A 20,869-nucleotide genomic window follows, 5' to 3' on the forward strand; every position below is an offset into this window, starting at 1 on the left:
ACAAAATATTTGTTGTTCTTTACATGCTTAGTTTATGTTATTATTTAGCTTTGATATAATTTGTTAGAGAGCTTAGTTTATGTTATTATTTAGCTTTGATATAATTTGTTAGAGATACTGGAATTTGAATTTCTTAGTTTGTTCTTTGCCAGGAGTGTTTTTATTTAACCACAAGAGGGGACTTAAATAAGTAAAGCAAACACAGGTAACACAGAGAGTGGCCTGATGACTGAATAATTTCATTAGGATGCCTTGTGATGTATGAAAATGTGCAAAAAGTGTTTTTCAACCCAGACAGTATTCATGTCCAAGGCCTTGATGAAAATATAAATTGAAACGTTGGCTTTGATTCAGCATACATTAATCCGTTTTTAAAATCAAACAGTTAAGACTCAAAATCATAAATAGTCAAGATGCTTCTTCATAATTTAACTTATGACATTTGTGCCATTTTAATGCAATTTACTCTGCCTATTTAAACTTCTAAAAATATATGTGGACTGTGAAGATGAGCTAATTGATACAAACAAAAAGTCCTTTTTAAACACTTAAACCACAGAGCAAATAAATAAGTCACAGCTTGTTTTTTTGTGTTTTAACTTAAATCTACTCTCACACTATATTTAACACAGTGGTTGGCGAAAAATATAACATTAGCTATAATTGAACACACACATCTGCAAAAACCACCATCTGTCTTCCAGAAAATAGCGTTTTATATTTCATGGCGATGTATGAGTGGAAATAAGGTGTGGCCCCTTTAAGAGCTGCGCGCGTTCTCTTTACCGTCTGCACTTTCTCAGGATGCTAATCTAGCTAGTACAGTGTAGTTCGACTTTTTCAGTTTTCCTACACATTCACAGGGAACTACGATATAACTAAACATTAAATTACCATACCTCTCAATCTACAGATTCCCGCGTTTTTATCGTAGTATTTGTTGCTGTTGTAACTGTGACTGTGACCATCCACCTGTTTCACGGAGCAGCAGCTGCCCGCGCGCGCATCTCATTAGTAACCTGACCTGCATGGCCAAAGATCCGCTGAGCAGAAATCAGCTCTCAGAGCCTCAGTATGACTATTACTGTGTTATTAAAAAAGGTAAAACTGGACCTAAATCGGTTGATCAGCTGTCACCATTGATTGACAGCATTTCTCTTGTTTCTTGTGTTGACGAACTTGACCAACTACCTATCAGATCTGGGGTGGCCACAGGGGTGGCCAATGAGCTTTCAGGGGTGGCCCTGGCCACCCCAGGCCACCCCCTAGAATCGCCAGTGCTTTCAAACATTCATGATTCAAATCATAATCAATTACATTCATAACATAATCAATTACAACGGCCCACAACTCTTTTGGAGGAGGATCCATGATATTTCGTTTCAGATTTAAAAACACAAATATGTAAATACAACATGAGACATGAGGTCAAATAAAAAATTGTCTTAAAAACGGTTGGGTGATTAAAAAAAATGGTAACACTTTAGAATACGGTTCCTTCATTAATGAATAACTACACAAGAACCAATGAGTAACTGAGTAACCAATATTAACGGTCTAGTAACTATTATTAACTAACAAGAAGCTCTGATTAATGAACTATTAAGTAATTGCGCACAGATGAAAGTAGTAGTTCACTATGAACTAATCAATAACTACTATTTTTGAATGCTTCCCAAAGAACTACTGAAAAAGTTTTTTTAAAAATCTAGTAACTACTACTAACTAAAAAGAAACTGATTAACAAACTAGTAACTAATAGCTCACAGATGAAAGTGGTACTTCATATTTCTTTGGTAATTACCAATTATTTGCATCCGTATTCTAAAGTGAAGTGTTCCCTCGTTCGAAAGCTTGCCAGACCTCCCGCGCATAGTTACGGTAGCTAAGACATGATTGGCCAGTGGCGGTTTTCGGGCGTGGCTTAGCGAAGGGTCAATTACTAATTATTTGGATCCGTATTCTAATGTGAAGATCATGGGAACTAACCAGTAATGATTCAAGTGTTACTACATGATCTGTAGACTACTACATGAGTCATGATTTGTGCAACCAAACACAAAAGCCATTCAAGCGTTTGAGATTGTGGTGAACTTTAGTATATTAGAACATTTCTTTAAATGTAGTAACACTTGAGTCATTACTGGTTAGCTCCCATGATCTTCACTTTAGAATACGGATCCAAATAATTAGTAATTGACCCTTCGCTAAGCCACGCCCGAAAACCGCCACTGGCCAATCATGTCTTAGCTACCGTAACTATGCGTGGGAGGTCTGGCAAGCTTTCGAACGAGGGAACATGCTGAAGCATTGTGCGTATGGATTGTGCAAATCTGATACCGGTATACTAAAAGTTTGGACGGGGGAGAGGAATTGTTTTCCTTCCAGAAAATCTAAAAGCCAAGGGGAGAAATGATTGGCGTGATCTAGCATCTATGTGCGAGACCCATTCTGGTAAATGTCGACATGCTTAAAGGGATACTCCACCGGGTTTTCATATTAAACTATGTTATTCCCTTAATTAAGACGAGCTGATACATACCTCTCTCGTCTCAGTGCGTGCACTCTATCGCTCTGTATTGCCGCAAAACTATGTTAGCACTTAGCTTAGCCCAGTGCATTAGATATGGGCCAGAAAGAGAAGTGACAAAACACTTCCTCGTTTTCCCTATTTAAACACAGTTACTCGATTAGTGTAACTCGACCTAGGCTGGTGACACAAAATAAAACGTTGTGTTTTTCTAAGCGTTTAAAATTGATGACTATATTGTATGGCGGAATACCATAAAAAAGTGCTTTAGAGCACTTCAACTTGGCGCAATAATACCTTCACTCGTGAAAAGTCCTCTTACCGGCTCCCGCTTTGTCTCATGTCACGTTGGCTGCATTGACGGAAATAAGAGGGAGGGGGAGAGCGAGGAAGTGGGAGCCGGTAAGAGGACTTTTCACGAGTGAAGGTGTTATTGCGCCAAGTTGAAGTGCTCTAAAGCACTTTTTTATGGTATTCCACCGTACAATATAGTCATCAATTTTAAACGCTTAGAAAAACACAACGTTTTATTTTGTGTCACCAGCCTAGGTCGAGTTACACTAATCGAGTAACTGTGTTTAAATAGGGAAAACGAGGAAGTGTTTGGTCACTTCTCTTTTTGGCCCATATTTAATGCACTGGGCTAAGCTAAGTGCTAACATAGTTTTGCGGCAATACAGAGCGATAGAGTGCACGCACTGAGACGAGAGAGGTATGTATCAGCTCGTCTTAATTAAGGAAATAACATAGTTTAATATGAAAACCCGGTGGAGTATCCCTTTAACAAAAACACCCATTGCTTGGAAATATTAACGGTTCTTTGGTCATAATGATACAACGTAAAATAAGACGATTAAAGAGACAAGACAAAGGCTCACTGACATACTTTAAAATATATTTCAGCATTTTGTTAATCGACGTCCTACTAACGTTACCCCTTAACTTAACCCAATCCGATCGCGGCTCTCCCGGTATTAGTTTTATTCCACAAGATTTATTGATAAGCTGTTAATTTATAATTATTGAGATTATTTTCACATACCCTGCTGTATATGAACATAGCTGTTCCTCAATTTGTGTTTCCCATTTGAACGGTCAGCGTATGAGGCGCCGCTGCTTGCGCTGGGACTAGTAGCCTAGGCTAACGTTAGGCTTTAACTTCAATTTTTAAGAAATTATTCTCTAATCGGTTGCATAATGTCGTGAATATATCCCTCGAATGCATACTGTAGTCCCTTTTGTCTTGCTCTCTCAGATATTTCACTTGTTCGCCGAAAATTACTAATTATCTCATTGGGAATGTCTGACACCGGGTGCATCCACACTATAATAGATGGGCCAGCCGCGAAAGCTTGACAGGCGTAGCAACAGTAACTAGGGAGGGCGGGGCTTAGCAAAGGGTCAATAGAAATATGAAGTACCACTTTCATCTATGAGATATTACTTACTAATCTGTTAATCAGAGTTTATTTTAGTTTATAGTAGTTTCTAGATTGTTAATAAACTTTTCAGTAGTTCTCTGGGAAACATTAAAGTAAATGTAGTTATTGATTAGTTGATAGTGAACTACCACTTTTGTTCTGTGCGCTATTACTTACTAGTTCGTTAATCAAAGTTTCTTGTTAGTTAATAATAGTTACTAGATTGGTAATATTGTGTTACTTATTGGTTCTTGTATAGTTATTCATTAACGAAAGAACCGTATTCTAAAGTGATACCAAACAAATTACTTGCACATGATGAAAAATATTTGTTTTTGTGTCATCTGTGTTCAACAACATTGAACAGAGTTCTCCGCATTGAAAGACTTTCATGATCAATAACTGTTATGAAAATTCAGCTTTGCCATCACAAGAATAAATTACATTTAACAATTTATTCACATAAAATGTTGTTTTAAATTGTATTAATATTTCAGTCTATTACCAATTACCTAAGCTATTCCATGTTTAAATTTAACACAGTGTCATCCCAAAAAGTCATATAACTGACGTTTTGGGACGTATTTTGACCATACGTCAATATCCGCCTTTTAAGGGCCCCCTTAAACGTCGGTAGATGGCGATCCCGGGCCGTCATACAACTGACGCTTTACCTTTAGCGTCAGTTAGGTGACGGGTTAGGTTTAGGGTTAGGTTTAGGTCTGGGGTAGAGTTAGGATCCCATAACCTCATCTACCGACGTTTAAGGGGGCCCTAAAAAGGCGAATATTGACGTATGGTCAAAAGACATCCCAAAACGTCAGTTATATGACGTCTTGGGATGAGACCGGGTTGTTAAATTTAATATGGCCGCATGTGGACACTCACCGCTAAACTTTGGCTATTCATTGACACTGTAGACAATTGTTCTAGATATCAGTTTAAGGAGGACCTTTTTAGTTCCTAAATGACATTGCATCAAGGTCATCAGTGAGGTCAGGCACTGATGTTGTGTGATGGGTTCTGGCTCACAGTTTGCTTTTTCAATTTATCCTAAAGGTGTTCAGCAGAGTTTAGATCTGTGCTTTACTCAGGATAATAACTTCTTCAAACCAGAATGTCATGCTGGATTAGAAAAACAACCGTCCCCTAACCATTGGAACAATGTAAGTACATAATTCTCGAGAACATCACTGTATGATGTACCGATAAGTTTTTGTTTTCACAGAAATGACTAGAATAGTCAAAGCCATTAATTATTCATTTCTGTCAACATTATGTTTGGCCGAATAATGTATATAGTTAGAGTTAGCACACCCAAAAGTAAAGTTGTGTATGGTCTAGATCAAATGTTCCTCGAACATTCAATGTTGTCCATTAGCAAATTTCATCACGTCTATTAATTGGGTGATTTTCTCAAATGCCTGAAACAAGGGCAACTTGAAATCACATTTTGAGAAAGATGTTATACAAGAATGGGATTATAATATGGGCGGAAAATTAATTTGGAAATCTTTGTAAGACATTTACAAAGCATTTGATGTTACATAGTTAGCGGTAACACTTTACGGTAAGGGTACATGAATTATCATAAATTCATGTATAAGTTAATTGAATGAATTATGCATTCATTAATATCTCATGAATCATCAGGAACTAACACAAGTTCAAAGTTTTTTATTCATGACTTCATGAATGAACAACACCTTAATTAAACATTAACTAAGATGAGCACATCATCATGAATTTTGATTTATTACGGATGATCATGATGTTTTCTTTGTTCTCAGTTATGCCACAATTAATAGCACATTGTTCATCAGAGTTTCAAAGGACCTAGTAACCACTTTAGTTGAGGGGCCACACACATGATGAAGTCATTGATAGATAATGCTTAGTTAATGATGACTTCTGTATTTGATTAACAACATTTTTTTGTGCTATGAGCTGTGATTGGTCTATTATTGTCACAGTCTGCGTCTGCACCATCCTGTCTGCGTCTCCTGCACTATACTTCCCATGATCCTCTCGTCTGCACACCTGAACTCACTCCCTCATCAGCCTCCCGTTCAGCGTCCTGTTTCATCTGTTTCACCTGTTTGCACCTCATTAGCCCTGATTCCTCTGTGTATTTAGTTCCTTCTGTTTCATTCTGTCTTTGTCGGTCAATGTTGAATGTTACCAGGTGTACCCCGTCTTCCTGCCTGTATTTTTGAATTAAATGTATCTTCATTGTGACTCTGGAGTCCTCCAGTTCCTTCTGCCTGCTCAACACCCGTGACAATTATGGTGTCTGTCCAAATACAGTAGTCATCATTAACTAGGCATTGATTTATTAATGACTTCATCATGCGTGTGGCCCCTCAACTAAAGTGGTGACTAGGTCACTGACCTAGACAAAGAACAAAGAAAACATCATGATCATGCATAATAAATCATTATTCATGATGATGTGCGTGTCTTAGTTAATGTTTTAATAAAGGTGTTCAGGTGAAGTTGTGAATGAAAAATATTGAACTTGTGTTCCTCATGATTCATGAGATATTAATGCATGAATGAATGCATAATTAATGCATTAATTTATACATGAATTCAGGATAATTCATGTACCCTTACCATAAAGTGTTACCGAGTTAGCAAAGGGTCCACCAAGATTAACCACATCCTCACACAGATTGACTTAATTTGCTATTCAATGATCAGACTGAGAGAATGGTCAATGTGAATGAAAAAATGAAACTCTTTCAATTTCATTATACTGGATCATGTGACCATGACTGAACCCTTCGAAAATTATTCAAGACACACCTTGGCCAGCTCAGGATATCTAAACCAACAACCTGATCTCACAAGAAAATGTGACTGTGCATACAATTTTGTCAAAGTCCTGCTAGATATTATTACACTTTCTACATGAAATGTCTCCTTATATTTATAATAATTTCCTATTCAACAACCTCTAAGACAAACCCCAACCGTAAGCCTAATCACAATCCTACCATGATGGTGGAAACCACATCACTAAAAGTGCATTGATTTTAAAAACACAATTAAAGGGCACCTCTTATGCCCCTTTTTACAAGATGTAATATTGGTCTCTGGTGTCCCCAGAATGTATTTGTGAAGTTTCAGCTCAAAATACCCCACAGTTAATTTATTATAACCATTTGAAAATGTCATTTTGGGGCCTGCTTAAAAATGACCTGTTTCGGAGGTATACGGCTTTAAATGCAAATGAGCTGTATATCCCTGCCCTGCCCTTGGATGAGGGCGTAACTTGATACCTATGGCAGTCGGTAAGCCAGGGGTGCCCAAACTTTTTCCTACGAAGGGCCAAAAATCAAACTTGATTGTGGGCCGTGGGCCAAAAGTAAATTTTGCATCATAAATCAAACGGTATTACATTAAAGTTGCTATGGGTTTATTTATTTTATAATATTTAAAATAAATATAAAACAACTTCAATCTGATTAACTAATGCAGTTTTATTTGTAAAGTTTTGCATTTTAAAGAAATCCCCTCCAGTGTTTCCTCTAGGATTTTTCCAAGCTGTGGTGGCAGGCCCATATCCCCAGGGGGATGGGGCGTGGCCCACGAGTGATATTCCCTTAGGCCACGCCCCCTTGTCTCCCCTAAGTGTTATAATATGAAAGGCTCCACAAGCAGCAAAGCGATCGAGCTTTTTAAAAAAATTATTAGGCTTAAAAAAAATAACAGCTTTTAAATAAAGTGAACTTCAAACAATCCTCACTCACATAAACCCATAAGTGCCATATTTACCTGTGCCCTTCCTGTCTTAAAAAGTAGGATACAGAAATTGAATAAACAGTCTGCGCTGCATGAATTATAAATTATATACAGACTTTATTAAAGCTACTAAAGTTCTTTAGTCAAGAGCAGTGAGTAAAAAGAGCAGCAGTTGCCGAGAAGCGGATCTCACGCGCGCCTCATTCTCCCACATGCACAACTCTTTTCGTCCATATAAGACTTTTCTTATGCTATTAACATACTCGACAAAATGACATTTTGGCATAATTGTGTGTGTTATTGTTCGTTCAAGCTCGAAAGAGAACTGCATTCTCTGGTACGCGGTCTGATATGCGCATTATTCTGGCGCGCGTCTTTCTGCGAGTCTCATTCAGGACATCCAGGCAGTGCGCTCTCTTTTGACTTCTTGTCGTACAAAATGCAAAACGGCATTTTCACGAATAAGAGCGGGATCATGTAACACTAGTCAAAGGATGACAAAAAAGAAGAGATATCCTACTCTACTGCGTTAATATCCCTAATTTGTTTATTTCATAAAATCGCGGCATTTTGCGTTATATAGCCTACTAAACGCTATTATTACGATTGCTATATGATATGATTAATCGTGCAGCACTAATGCTTAGTGTATTCTATCTATGCAACAGTTTTTTTTAGCCTTTTCTTTTAACATTTTTAAATTTCAGTTACGCAGTGCGCATGAAGAACAATTATAGCACTCGACTCCAGTGCTGTAATCTTACGGACACCTGGGAGAAAGGGATATGATTTAGAAAGGGCAATAAACTCCAACGAGATAAAGTCATTTTAGACCTTTATGCTTTATCTACAAATAAAGTAGCCTATTATAATGGGAACATTGATCTTGAAGAGAGTGTCGTCGTGTTACTGTCGCAACAGAACGCGACGCGCAGTTTGAATGCTGAATGGAGAATGACTGAGGAGAGATGACTTAACTTTACGACTTAAATATTCATTTTACCTCACATTATGCTATTGAATGACTTTAGAAGTCTTGGAATATAGTGCGAAAACTCGATTGTGTTTTACAACGTTTTTTATGCCTTTAGTGGGGCTCAACAAAATAACACAATACAGAAGCTGCAGCCGTGCAGGGAGGATTTTAGGTGTGGCGGCCCGCCACAGCGGAATGAATGTAGCGGAAACACTGCTCTCTCCCCGGACGGTATGGCGGGCCAAATCAAAGGATACCACGGGCCACTTTTGGCCCGCGGGCCCTAGTTTGGGCATCTCTGCGGTAAGCAGAAGGGGAGAGTGAGAGAAACCGCTGTTTTGAATGTCATTCAGCGTACGTTTGAATCGGAATATAAATAGTACGAAGAGACTCCGGCAGAATAAACACAAATGAGAATGGACCAGTACGTCTCGGTATGGTTATTTGATACATTTATGTACAAGTACTTTAGCGTTGTAATCGCGTTCCCTTTGAAATGATGGGCATGTGCAACACACACACACAGACACACATAAACACTAATGCTGGCGCAATTTCTTTGAAATTACATACACATACTGTGATAAAGTTTGCTACGTACAAGCGAAATTACATTTATGCGAGGGACCTGTGGCGTCATGTTTAGCTTGTCATACAGGTGCTTCTGTGGCAAATGTGAGGAGATGGCTAACATACAGAACAACAACATATATGCAGTTTTTAATACAATATCTTTAAATATATATATTTATTAACGTGTGGTTACACACTATACAAACAAGGTTTAAATTATATAGCCTACACAGACATCCTACGACGACAACAACTTTAGACACATTTGTTGTTGAATTGGCTGACATTGACTGAAAAGACTATTTGCTCAAAAATCATAAAATACACTTAACTGTTACTGGATGTGACGTTGGATCACAAACAGTAGATGACGATTAACAGTTGAGGATTAACTTTTAAGCCACAACAACAGGATTAACCCACGAGTCCACGACAGAACACTTATGTTTCCAAGAGATATTACAGGCTGTCGTTGAAACAATGGAGGAAGATGTGTACAGATCACCGAGGGCGGGGTCTAGGCCACAGCCACACTGTCAATCAAACCCCTGTCTCACTTTCTACGTCACAAAGAGCTGAATCTCAGAACAGCTCGTTCTGAGGCAGTGCATATGATTTATTGAGATTGTAAAAAAAACACTGGGTGGATTTTTATCATTCTAGGGTGGTTTTGCTCACACACTGCCAACACACATTTATGTTCAAACACCATGTAAAAGTGAATTTTCCATAATAGGTGCCCTTTAAAGGTGGCATATGTAATAATTGAGGTAACAATATACGAAAAATGAGCTACACGCATCAAAAGAATGAGAAGAAATAAGTGCAAAGATGTCATTAAAAAACTGACAAGTAATAGTGCTGCCGAGATATTAACCTGAATTAGCATGCTAAATTACTAGCCCCGGCCCGGCAGGTATCGTAATACCAGTTCCGGCCATGGGAGGCGGTATGCGGACGGGCAACGTTAGCACCAGCCAAACTGCAATAGACGAGTGAGTCGCGCTCGCGCCGGCTTGTGTGTGTACTTGAACCTGATGTCAGTCGTGTGGAAATACAGCCAATTACTACATTTCAGTTCAGGGAAGAGTTCAAAAAATGATTGGTCGACATTATGCATGAGGAATACATTTTGGTAAGTTGTAGCATACTGTATCTTTCACCAGTGTTCGTGTTCCTTTTCCAGCTAGTAGAGACGATCGGTTCACGTGCGCTAGGGATCTGTAGTGTAACATGTACAAGCGCCAAAACGGTATTTATTCTTTGAATTGCGTAATATAATTGACAGAATCTGAGAGCTTAACTAACCTGCTTGCTAAGTGTCAATTGCGTGTGTCTCACGGTGAATTCACGGCGCTAGCTTGATCAACATCAGCGAATGCTGTCTGTCAAATTAATTCACTAACAATAAAAGTGTAATATGAACAAAACGAATACCATAAACTTCAAATAATTGCCCAAGCTTTTATTTTCCCATACTGTCGAAATGCACCAGCTTGTTTTTGAGATCTATGAGGCGGTCTTCATCATTTAGTGTTGAGATTCATAGTGTTTAGTTTAGTTCACTCTAGTGTTTAGTTCATTGAGTCTCTGATCTCTAAAAATCTCCAAATGTTCCACGTGAAACTGCGGTCTTCCAACCTTTTACTATCATGTCAAATGATTTGAATAACATGCGCGATGGTAGGAGCACAAGTCATTTTTTGGAGGTATACTGCCCCCATCTGTTATGGAATATGGAGTAGGATTTGATTTATGATGTTAGATGGCACCTTTAAGGCATCAAAGCGAATGAAATTCAGTTAAAATCTGACTTAATAGCTATACCCATCTTTCAAAGATTAAAATTCTAATCAATTACTTCTTGAAGACAACCAAACTGTATCAAATGAAAAAAAAAAAATATCAGTTTCGCTGTTTGGACATACCAAACCGACGCCAAAGAACTAGTGCTGATGAAAGCGTCGCCTGCGTCAGGGTAAAAAATCTCCACTTGAACACACCGAGAGAACCACCGCCGACCAACCACCTAGCATGGGCGTTTTCCCTCTGCGCGTAAATAAAACAACTGTCTATTTCTGCAGATATATTAGTCTATATTCGTCATTCAAAAAGGGAAACCGACGCTGCAGGCTGCAGATACACATACCGTAAACAAAGCAGTACCGTTTTGAATATCAATCCTGCTAAACAATTTCTTTATTCCACTCTGCTCATGTTAAAGGGTTAGTTCACCAAAAAATGAAAATTCTGTCAGTATTTACTCACGCTCATGTTTTTCCAAACCTCTATGTGTATATTTGTTCTGCTGAACACAAAGGAAGATATTTGGAAGAATGTTTTAATCAAACAGATCTCATTTTCCATCCTACTATGGTAGTCAATGGGGAATGAGATCTGTTTGATTAAAACATTCTTCCAAATACCTTCCTTTGTGTATAGCAGAACAAATAAACCAACCCGGTCTCATCCCAAGACGTCATATAACTGACGTTTTGGGACGTCTTTTGACCATACGTCAATATTCACCTTTTTAGGGCCCCCTTAAACGTCAGTAGATGAGGTTATGGGATCCTAACTCTACCCCAGACCTAAACCTAACCCTAAACCTAACCCGTCACCTAACTGACGTTAAAGGTAAAGCGTCAGTTGTATGACGGCCCGGGATCGCCATCTACCGACGTTTAAGGGGGCCCTAAAAAGGCGGATATTGACGTATGGTCAAAAGACGTCCCAAGACGTCAGTTATATGACTTTTTGGGATGAGACTGTGTTAAATAAACATATAGAGGTTTGGAACAACATGAGGGTGAGTAAATACTGACAGAATTTTCATTTTTGGGTGAACTAACCCTTTAAAGGGTTCATATCCTGCTTTTGAATCATTCCTTTTGACCACATCATACATTTGTGGTCTATATAAGGCGAAACTGCAATGCTTGGGTCTAAATTCCTCATTATTATAGCTCCACAGGCCAATTTTCTAACCCTTTTAGTGTGAGCAACTCGTTTTGGAGCGGCCTCTTTAAAAAAAAGGAGATGTGTCATACCTCGCCCGCTCTCCAGATTGCTGAGTTCAAACTCGATTCAACTCCACCCCGTTCGGCCAATTTTGTAGTTTGATTAGAGATAGGCTACACAATTATATAGTCAAAGAACATTTTTATTCTCACTTTAATAAAATGTCAACAATGGGAGACTAGTCCATCAAGCCTTTCATGTTCGAGCCAGAGCGAGTGAGTTGAAAAAGAAGACGACGAACCTGCAGAACGTCTTCATTTTGATGTTTTGCAATGGTATGTATGTAACTGTATTGTGTTTATGTTATAAGTGAAAGTCAATTATTTCTCTTGTTAAAACAAGCACAATAACAAGATAAACTACTACGGTCTACTCTTACCACTAAAAATCTGTATTGATAATATGATACGTTTAGAAAAGCATCAGAAAACACAGCAGCTAAATGACCATTGGTGAAACTCAAGAACAATAATACTGCAGACGTGTAACGTTACTTCTAAACAAAAACAAAGAAAGTCAAAGGTACTGCTAAACCATGACCAACATGTGTTTTAAGAAAGTAAACTACTTTATTTTTATTAACGACATTCACAGCTTATTAAACTGCTCGGTTCGTCGTCTCCAAAGATAGAAGGAATTTACGCCTTATTCAGACGAAGTCGATCGGCAAACCCTTCTTTATACTGGCGGAGGTTGTTGAAGTGGGAATCCTTGAAGTGCTTCAGGTCACTACATCCAACAACCGAACATTTTGACTTGCCTTCTTGTAACTTCTGCATCATTGAGCTTGGACTACAAAATCGGAGCGAGAAATAAAAATGGCGGATTGATCGAAGTGTTGGGCCAGTAGTCAATGTACTGTACTTCTTTGGCAGTTCTGCTGCAAATACTGTGACGTAATTGTTCAAAATACGTCATAGATAATAGAAAAATCTGAACAGGTTGAAAAAATATGACCAAAACCGAATATAAAGCTCCTGAAGAGAATAATTTCAACTTTTCTGTACTTATAAACACTCCAAATATACAACAAATGCATTTAAGGGCTAAAAAAGTGGACTTAGCATGATATGTCCCCTTTAATATTTAAATATTTGCCAAAGAACACTCAAGGAAAGATGACGTAACATTAGAACAGCCTTCTATCTGTACCATTTTGACTTCTTTTCTCGCTGTTTTGCTATTATTCTTGTGCACTAAGCTGAACAGCCAATCAGAGTTCCCTCTTTTACAGACGGCCTGTTCGCCACAAAAAACCTGACTAGAGCCAACGGTGCCAATCGTCTGATTGTTGTGAGGGCTTAAAAGACATGCAAAATTTAAGTAAATATTAAAGTTGTGTATGGACCAAATGCAATTTTCCTAAAAACATTCAGTGTGTTGACCAAGAGCAAATCCCATCTACATTTAATTTCATTTCAGGATTTGTCCAAAGCCTTGGAAGACAACACATTCTCACCCCAAGGCATCACCTTTGACCATGCTTCAATATTTGACGTTTTAGGCGCCCTTTAGCGTGACTTACATGACGCGATCCTACGGCGTCATCTAACGCAGTGTTTCCCAACCCTGTTCCTGGCGGCACACCAACACTGCATGTTTTCTTTGTCTCCCTAATCAAACACACCCGATTCAACCCATCAGCTCATTAACCCACCTGATTATGAGCTGATGGGTTGAATCAGGTGTATTTGATAAGGGAGACAAAGAATACACGCAGTGTTGGTGTGCCGCCAGGAACAGGGTTGGGAAACACTGATCTAACTGACGCTAAAGGAAAGCGTCAGTTAGAGGACGCGGTTAGGTTTAGGTATGGGGTGGGGGGGCGTCATCTAACTGACGCTAAAGGGCGCCTAAAGCGTCAGATATTGAAGCATGGTCAAATGCTTCCCAAGGCGTCAGTTAGGTGACGCCTTGGGAGTGAGAATGGGCTGTGGAAGAAGGCCATATTAACCCCTCTTTTCTATCAGAGGTGTGCAATTACAGGTCCATTAGTATTACCTGTTGTGTCGAAGGTCATAGAAAGGCATGTCATTTAAGATTACACTCAAAGCAATTTCGCCAACAGAAAATAGCCAACTACTGCTTTTTAGAGTTGGAGAAAACTAAATTGCCTTGAGGCAAAGGTAAGGTCATTTTCCAAGACTTGTAAGCCTTGTTTTGACTTGACAAGATTGGAGATTGGAGGATTCTTTACAAGATTGGAGACTTGCAGATGTTTGGGAATACTTAAATACTGAATCTATAAATATGGAATTCATAGAATTAATAAATGGATTCTATTTTATTTAATGATATCAATTAAACACACTCACATAAACACATAACTCTTTTTTAACTTTAATATTACAATCATTATTAAGAATATTATTGAGCTGACTGCACTGACACTATTGGATGAGAAATGAACTGAACTGGTAAATGGTATCTGAATGATGCTATGAAAATAAAGGTTAAAAAAATCTAATGTGCTCATTTAAATTTGGACAATATGTGCTGTCAATTAAGGGGTCAGAGATTTGGAACAAATTACCACTTGTCATTAGAGAATGTCCGACATTTCCCATATTTAAGAATCAACTTAAACAATGGCTCAAGACACATCAAAATTGTGACCATTAAACAATTTTCCTTTCTTTCTGTTTTTTCTTTTTTCTCTCTCTCTTCTTTAAAATCGAGGTATATGAATAAAGAACACTGTAGTATCGTGTAAGCATTTGTATGTATATTAAACCAGATTTAGTATTTATTGTAATTCCAGCATGTATACATAGAATAGCACTTTACTGTATATGTATAATTTGTCTGAAAACAGTGGTGTCTTTTGTAATTGTTACTGAATTTTAAGGTGTTCTTTAAACTGTGTAGTATTCTATTTAAACTTAAATGTTAGTTTTGTTATGTGTTGTTCCCTATCGAGGGAACTCGCGATGCGTCACTGTTACGCTTTTGGGAACGCCTCCAGCGTGACTGCGTCTGAAGCATCTATGTCAACTAGTCCAATAGGAAACATGACCGTCATGGGCGGATGACGTCATGACCAGGAAATGATAAAAGAGCACCCGGTGCAAACCGGCATTAGCTTCTGTTGCCTCAGCAAGCGATCTTTGTCTCTGTCTGTCTTATTTACTGTTGTCTGTGATTATTATTGGAAACGGAATTATGGCGAAACAAATGTTCAGGCTTTGTGCTTCTCCCTGCCCGCGCTATTTAACGGGTGGGGATACTCACGAGCTTTGTGTCATTTGTTTGGGAGTGGAGCATGCGGTGTCAGCCTTCGAGGAGGCTGACTGCCAACACTGCGAGAATCTCTCGCTCCGCATGCTTCGCTCCCGCCTGGCGCTGTTTGATGAGAGTGGCCAGGCTCGCAATCCTCAGGGTGCAGGTCTGCCGAGGCAGCGCGGAGAATGCATTCCTGGGGATCGCAAAAGGATCTTTCAGAGGGGTTGGAGACGGGTCCTGTGGCCTTATCGCCTTCCTTTTCTGAACGATCCAGTGCTCTCGCTCCGGTGTCAGAAGCCCGCGCTGCGGTTCCTTCTGCCCGGGGAGAGAGCCCGATGCTTCAGTGCTCTAGCTCCGAGGAGGTAGATGTACTGAGCATCGACAGTTTAAGCACACACACGGGAGAAAAAGACTCGCCATCTGTTTCTCCCGCATATGATGAGTTGGTGGAAGTGATTACTAGAGCGGTTGAAAAATTACATATTGATTGGCCAGCTGTAAGAGAGGACGCGCGTCCTAAAAGCAAACTCGACGAGCGTTTTCTTTCATCTAGTGTTTCACTTCCACCACGAGGCCTTCCATTCTTTCCCGATTTACATAATGAGATATCAAGAACATGGAATAAGCCGTACTCTGCACGTGTTTTCAGCCCTCAAGTTCATATTTATTCGGGTATAAGGGGGCTGAAAGAGTACGGCTATGAGGCGATGCCCCGGGCTGAACAGACGCTCGCGAGCTATCTGTCACCCGGTTCGGTATCGTCTCTGAAGGCCTCAGCTTTGCCCACTAAACCATTAAAAACAACATCTACGTTAGTGGGCAAAGCCTATACGGCAGCAGGTCAGGCTGGTGCATGCCTCCATTCTATGGCTATATTACAGGCATACCAGGCTGAGCTGCTGGGGGATTTGGATAAAAGTGAGGGAGTTGGACCCGATGAAATTAGAGAACTTCGTCGGGCCACAGATTTGTCTCTCAGGGCTACTAAGGAGACCGCTAGAGCAATTGGGCGGTCTATGGCAGCCCTGGTGGCCACTGAGAGACATCTGTGGTTGAATTTGACTGATTTAAAGGACCGAGATCGTTCCTTTCTTTTAGATGCCCCCGGTTAATCCTGATGGTCTCTTCGGCGACGCTGTTGATGAGGTCGTCGAGAGATTTCAGGAAGCTAAAAAACAGTCAGAGGCATTTAAAAAATTTCTCCCTCGCCGTGTCCGACCCCCTGGGGCTGCTGGGCTTGAGCAGCCCCAGCGGTCAAGCTCATCATATCGTGCGCAACAAAAAGAGAGTGTTGCGTCTCGTGCACCTCCACAAAAACACTGGAGGCAGACGAAACACTCTCAGCCAAAGCCTTCAAAGTCGAAGCCGGATCTGAGGACCGTTCTTCAGGCTAAGAAGGCTTCGGCGCAAAAGAAAAGGTCCTGACGCCACGGGTGTCAGACCAGTGAGGACTGCCCCAACCGAAGTGAACCGGTGTACACCTCAGTATACGGTGCCCGGTTCATTTCGGGGTCCTCAGGGGACAATTCTGCCCACCCCGCCACCCTTGGTGCTTCGGGGCGCAGTGGTCGCCAGAGGTTTGTCGACTCGACGTTGCGTCGGACGGGAACCTTCTGAGGGGGGTTCAAAAACAGTCAGTCCGGTTGGTGTCTGCCGTTATGTTCCAGGCCCCCGGGCTGGGTGTTTTAAATACATCAGAGGCCAGCCTCGAGAGGCTGGTTCCCCTAGTAGAATTTCTGACAGAATGGAGGAATCTGCCAAATATTTCTCGTTGGGTCCTGCAGATGATAGAGAGAGGATACAGAATCCAGTTCGGTTCTCGTCCTCCACGTTTCAACGGGGTGCTGCCCACGTTGGTACACCCCGAGCAGGCTCTGGTGATGGAGCAAGAAGTGAAGGCTTTATTAGCGAAAGAAGCTATAGAGCAGGTGTATCCACCCGACAGGGAATCAGGTTTTTACAGCCGCTATTTCATTGTTCCAAAAAAGGATGGAGGGTTGCGTCCCATTTTAGATCTTCGTCTATTGAATCGTTCAGTTCAGAAACTCAAGTTCAAGATGCTGACACTCAAGCAGATTGTGACTCAAATCAGATCCGAGGACTGGTTCGTCACGATAGATTTGAAAGATGCGTACTTCCATATCTCCATCCTCCCTCAGCATAGAAGGTTCCTGAGGTTTTCTTTCGGGGGCAAAGAATACCAATATCGGGTACTTCCATTCGGTCTGGCTTTATCACCCCGCACGTTCACGAAGTGCGTAGATGCAGCTCTGGCCCCGCTCAGGCTGCAGGGCATACGCATTCTGAACTACATAGACGACTGGCTGATTCTAGTAGAGTCAGAACAGTTAGCGGTTCGGCACCGAGGTGTCGTTCTCGCACATATGCAGAAATTGGGGTTGAGGCTCAACGCCAAGAAGAGTGTGCTTTCTCCAGTACAGAGAACCACTTTTCTTGGTGTGGTATGGGATTCAGTCACGATGCGAGCCACGCTGTCGCCCGCTCGTGTAGCTGCTATCCTTTCCGCCACAAAGGAGCTAAAGCTAGGTCAGTCACGCACTGTGAAACAGTTCGAGAGACTGTTAGGTCTCTTGGCAGCAGCGTCCAACGTGATTCCTTTTGGCCTGTTGTATATGAGACCTCTGCAGTGGTGGCTCAGGACCAGAGGGTTCTCCCCGAGGGGGAACCCATTTCGTATGATCAAGATCACGCGGCGGTGTCACCAAGCCTTGATTATATGGAGGAAACACTGGTTCCTGTCCCAGGGTCCGGTGTTGGGAGCTCTTTGCCTTTGAGTGGCTATCTCGACAGATGCTTCCCTCACCGGCTGGGGAGCGGTAATGGAAGGCCGTTCAGCTCAGGGTCTGTGGAGGAGTCATCATCTCTCCTGGCACATAAATTGCCTGGAGATGATGGCTGTCTTCAAGGCTTTGAGATATTTCCTCCCAGATCTGAGGGGCCATCATGTGCTTGTCCGGACAGACAACACATCAGTGGTCTCTTATTTAAATCGACAGGGGGGTCTGCGTTCGCGTCCACTGTGCAAACTGGCGCACCAGATCCTCCTGTGGTCCCTAGGGAAATTGCTCTCACTGAGGGCAGTATACATTCCAGGGGCCCAGAATGTAGGAGCAGACACACTGTCGAGGCAGAGGCTGAGGCCGGGGGAATGGAGGCTCCACCCCGAGGTGGTGGAGCAGATCTGGAGGGTGTATGGCCAGGCGGAAGTGGATCTGTTTGCGTCTCAGCACACGACGCACTGTCCTCTTTGGTTCTCCCTCACTCAACCAGCCCCCCTGGGGCTGGATGCTATGGTTCAGGCATGGCCGAGGCTGCGTCTGTATGCCTTTCCCCCTGTAGCTCTGCTCCCAGGAGTTCTGGAGAGAATCCGCCAGGATGGGATAAGTCTATTGCTAGTAGCACCACGCTGGCCAAGTCGTATTTGGTTTGCGGATCTCATTCATCTTCTCGACAGGCCTCCCCTGGAGTTGCCCATCAGGAGAGACCTTCTGTCTCAGGCAGGGGGCACGATATTTCACCGCCAGCCAGAGATTTGGAAACTATGGGTGTGGCCTCTGAGGGGGCCCAACTCATGAGTAGTGGTTTGTCAGCGGAAGTGGCTGAGACCATTTTAAGCTCCAGAGCTCCGGCTACGAGGAAACTTTACGCACTTAAATGGAAAGTGTTTACTTCCTGGTGTCGCCAACGCCAGTGGGACCCGATTAATTGTTCAGTCAACACAGTTCTCGAGTTTCTACAAGAGCGTTTCTCGTCAGGTCTATGTCCTTCCACGCTCAAGGTTTACGTGGCAGCCATTGCGGCTTTCCATGCCCTAGTGGGGGGTACTTCCCTCGGTCGAGACCCCTTGATTACACGTTTCCTCCGTGGCACACTGAGGCTGAGGCCTGCAACTCGTACTAGGGTGCCGGCTTGGGATCTGGCTACTGTTCTTGAAGGCTTATCTGGGGTTATCTTTGAGCCCCTGGATTCGGTTTCAGAGAAATTTCTCACTTTTAAAACAGTGTTTCTGTTAGCTATTTCATCCCTTAAGAGAGTCGGTGACCTTCAGGCCCTTTCGGTTTCCCCTACATGCCTTGAATTTGCACCAGGGATGGTCAAGGCATTCTTATACCCTAAACAAGGCTATGTGCCTAAGGTGCCCACCATGATTCCGAGGCCTATTGTGCTACAGGCTTTTTGTCCTCCACCGTTTTCTTCTCCGGACCAGGAAAGATTGAACCTTTTATGCCCAGTGAGAGCACTGGACAATTATGTGCATCGGACTTCTGCTTTTAGGAGATCTGATCAGTTATTTGTCTGCTTTGGATCTCCCAAGAGGGGTTTTCCTGCTTCAAAGCAGACAGTTAGCAAGTGGATAGTTGAGGCTATTTCTCTGGCTTATGAGTCTTCTGGCCTGCCTTGCCCTTTGGCGGTCAGGGCCCATTCTACTAGGAGTATGGCGGCTTCTAAAGCTCTCTTATCTGGAGTCTCTCTGCAAGATGTTTGTGATGCGGCGGGTTGGTCCTCTCCTCTCACATTTGTCAGGTTTTATAGCCTGGACCTGGAGGCTGCCCCAGGTTCACATGTGCTTAATAATGCTTAGGGTGGTGTGACAACAGGCTGACACTCAGGCATTTGAAAGTCTGGCGATTTGGGTATTCTCGTTCCCAAAAGCGTAACAGTGACGCATCGCGAGTTCCCTCGATAGGGAACGTCTCAGGTTACGTCTGTAACCATAGTTCCCTGAGAAGGGAACGAGACGATGCGTCACCCTGCCATACTTCCTGCATCCCTGTATCGGCTTGCTTCGGCAATTTCTGAAGCTAATGCTGGTTTGCACCGGGTGCTCTTTTATCATTTCCTGGTCATGACGTCATCCGCCCATGACGGTCATGTTTCCTATTGGACTAGTTGACATAGATGCTTCAGACGCAGTCACGCTGGAGGCGTTCCCAAAAGCGTAACAGTGACGCATTGTCTCGTTCCCTTCTCAGGGAACTATGGTTACAGACGTAACCTGAGACGTTTTGTGATGACCTGACGGGGAAAGTAGCCCTGGGGCATATTCTGGCATAATTCTGGCATATTTACATTACTGAAATATTTATCAATATGCATTGTCCCTTTTAAATAAATAAATAAATAAATTAATTAATAATTTCTTCAAAAATGGAATACTGTCAGTGTTTACTTACAGACAAAACACGTATGACATGTTCTTCTTTGAAAGAGTAGTTGAAATTCAAGTTTCAAATTTTTTCGGATGCAAAGCATAAATAGAACTATAAAAGTGGTTCATACTTGTGTGCTATAGACAATAGCACACATCTGTACAATGAGAGAAAACAGTCTTGACACAAATCTGTAATTATTACATTT

At 41.6% G+C, this 20,869-nt stretch overlaps 1 protein-coding gene and 1 pseudogene across 2 annotated transcripts in view; one reads left to right on the forward strand and one right to left on the reverse strand.

The window, feature by feature from the left end:
- The window catches only part of il1rapl2 (interleukin 1 receptor accessory protein-like 2), a 501,200-nt gene that overhangs the window by 64,030 nt on the left and 416,301 nt on the right, over positions 1–20,869 (reverse strand). The gene's annotated exons all lie outside the window — the stretch shown is intronic.
- On the forward strand, positions 15,531–16,385 carry LOC148977498 (uncharacterized; annotated as a pseudogene).

The sequence above is a fragment of the Pimephales promelas genome, chromosome 9 (genome assembly GCF_988280905.1).
Source record: "Pimephales promelas chromosome 9, fPimPro1.hap1.1, whole genome shotgun sequence".
In the NCBI taxonomy this organism is placed as follows: domain Eukaryota; kingdom Metazoa; phylum Chordata; class Actinopteri; order Cypriniformes; family Leuciscidae; genus Pimephales; species Pimephales promelas.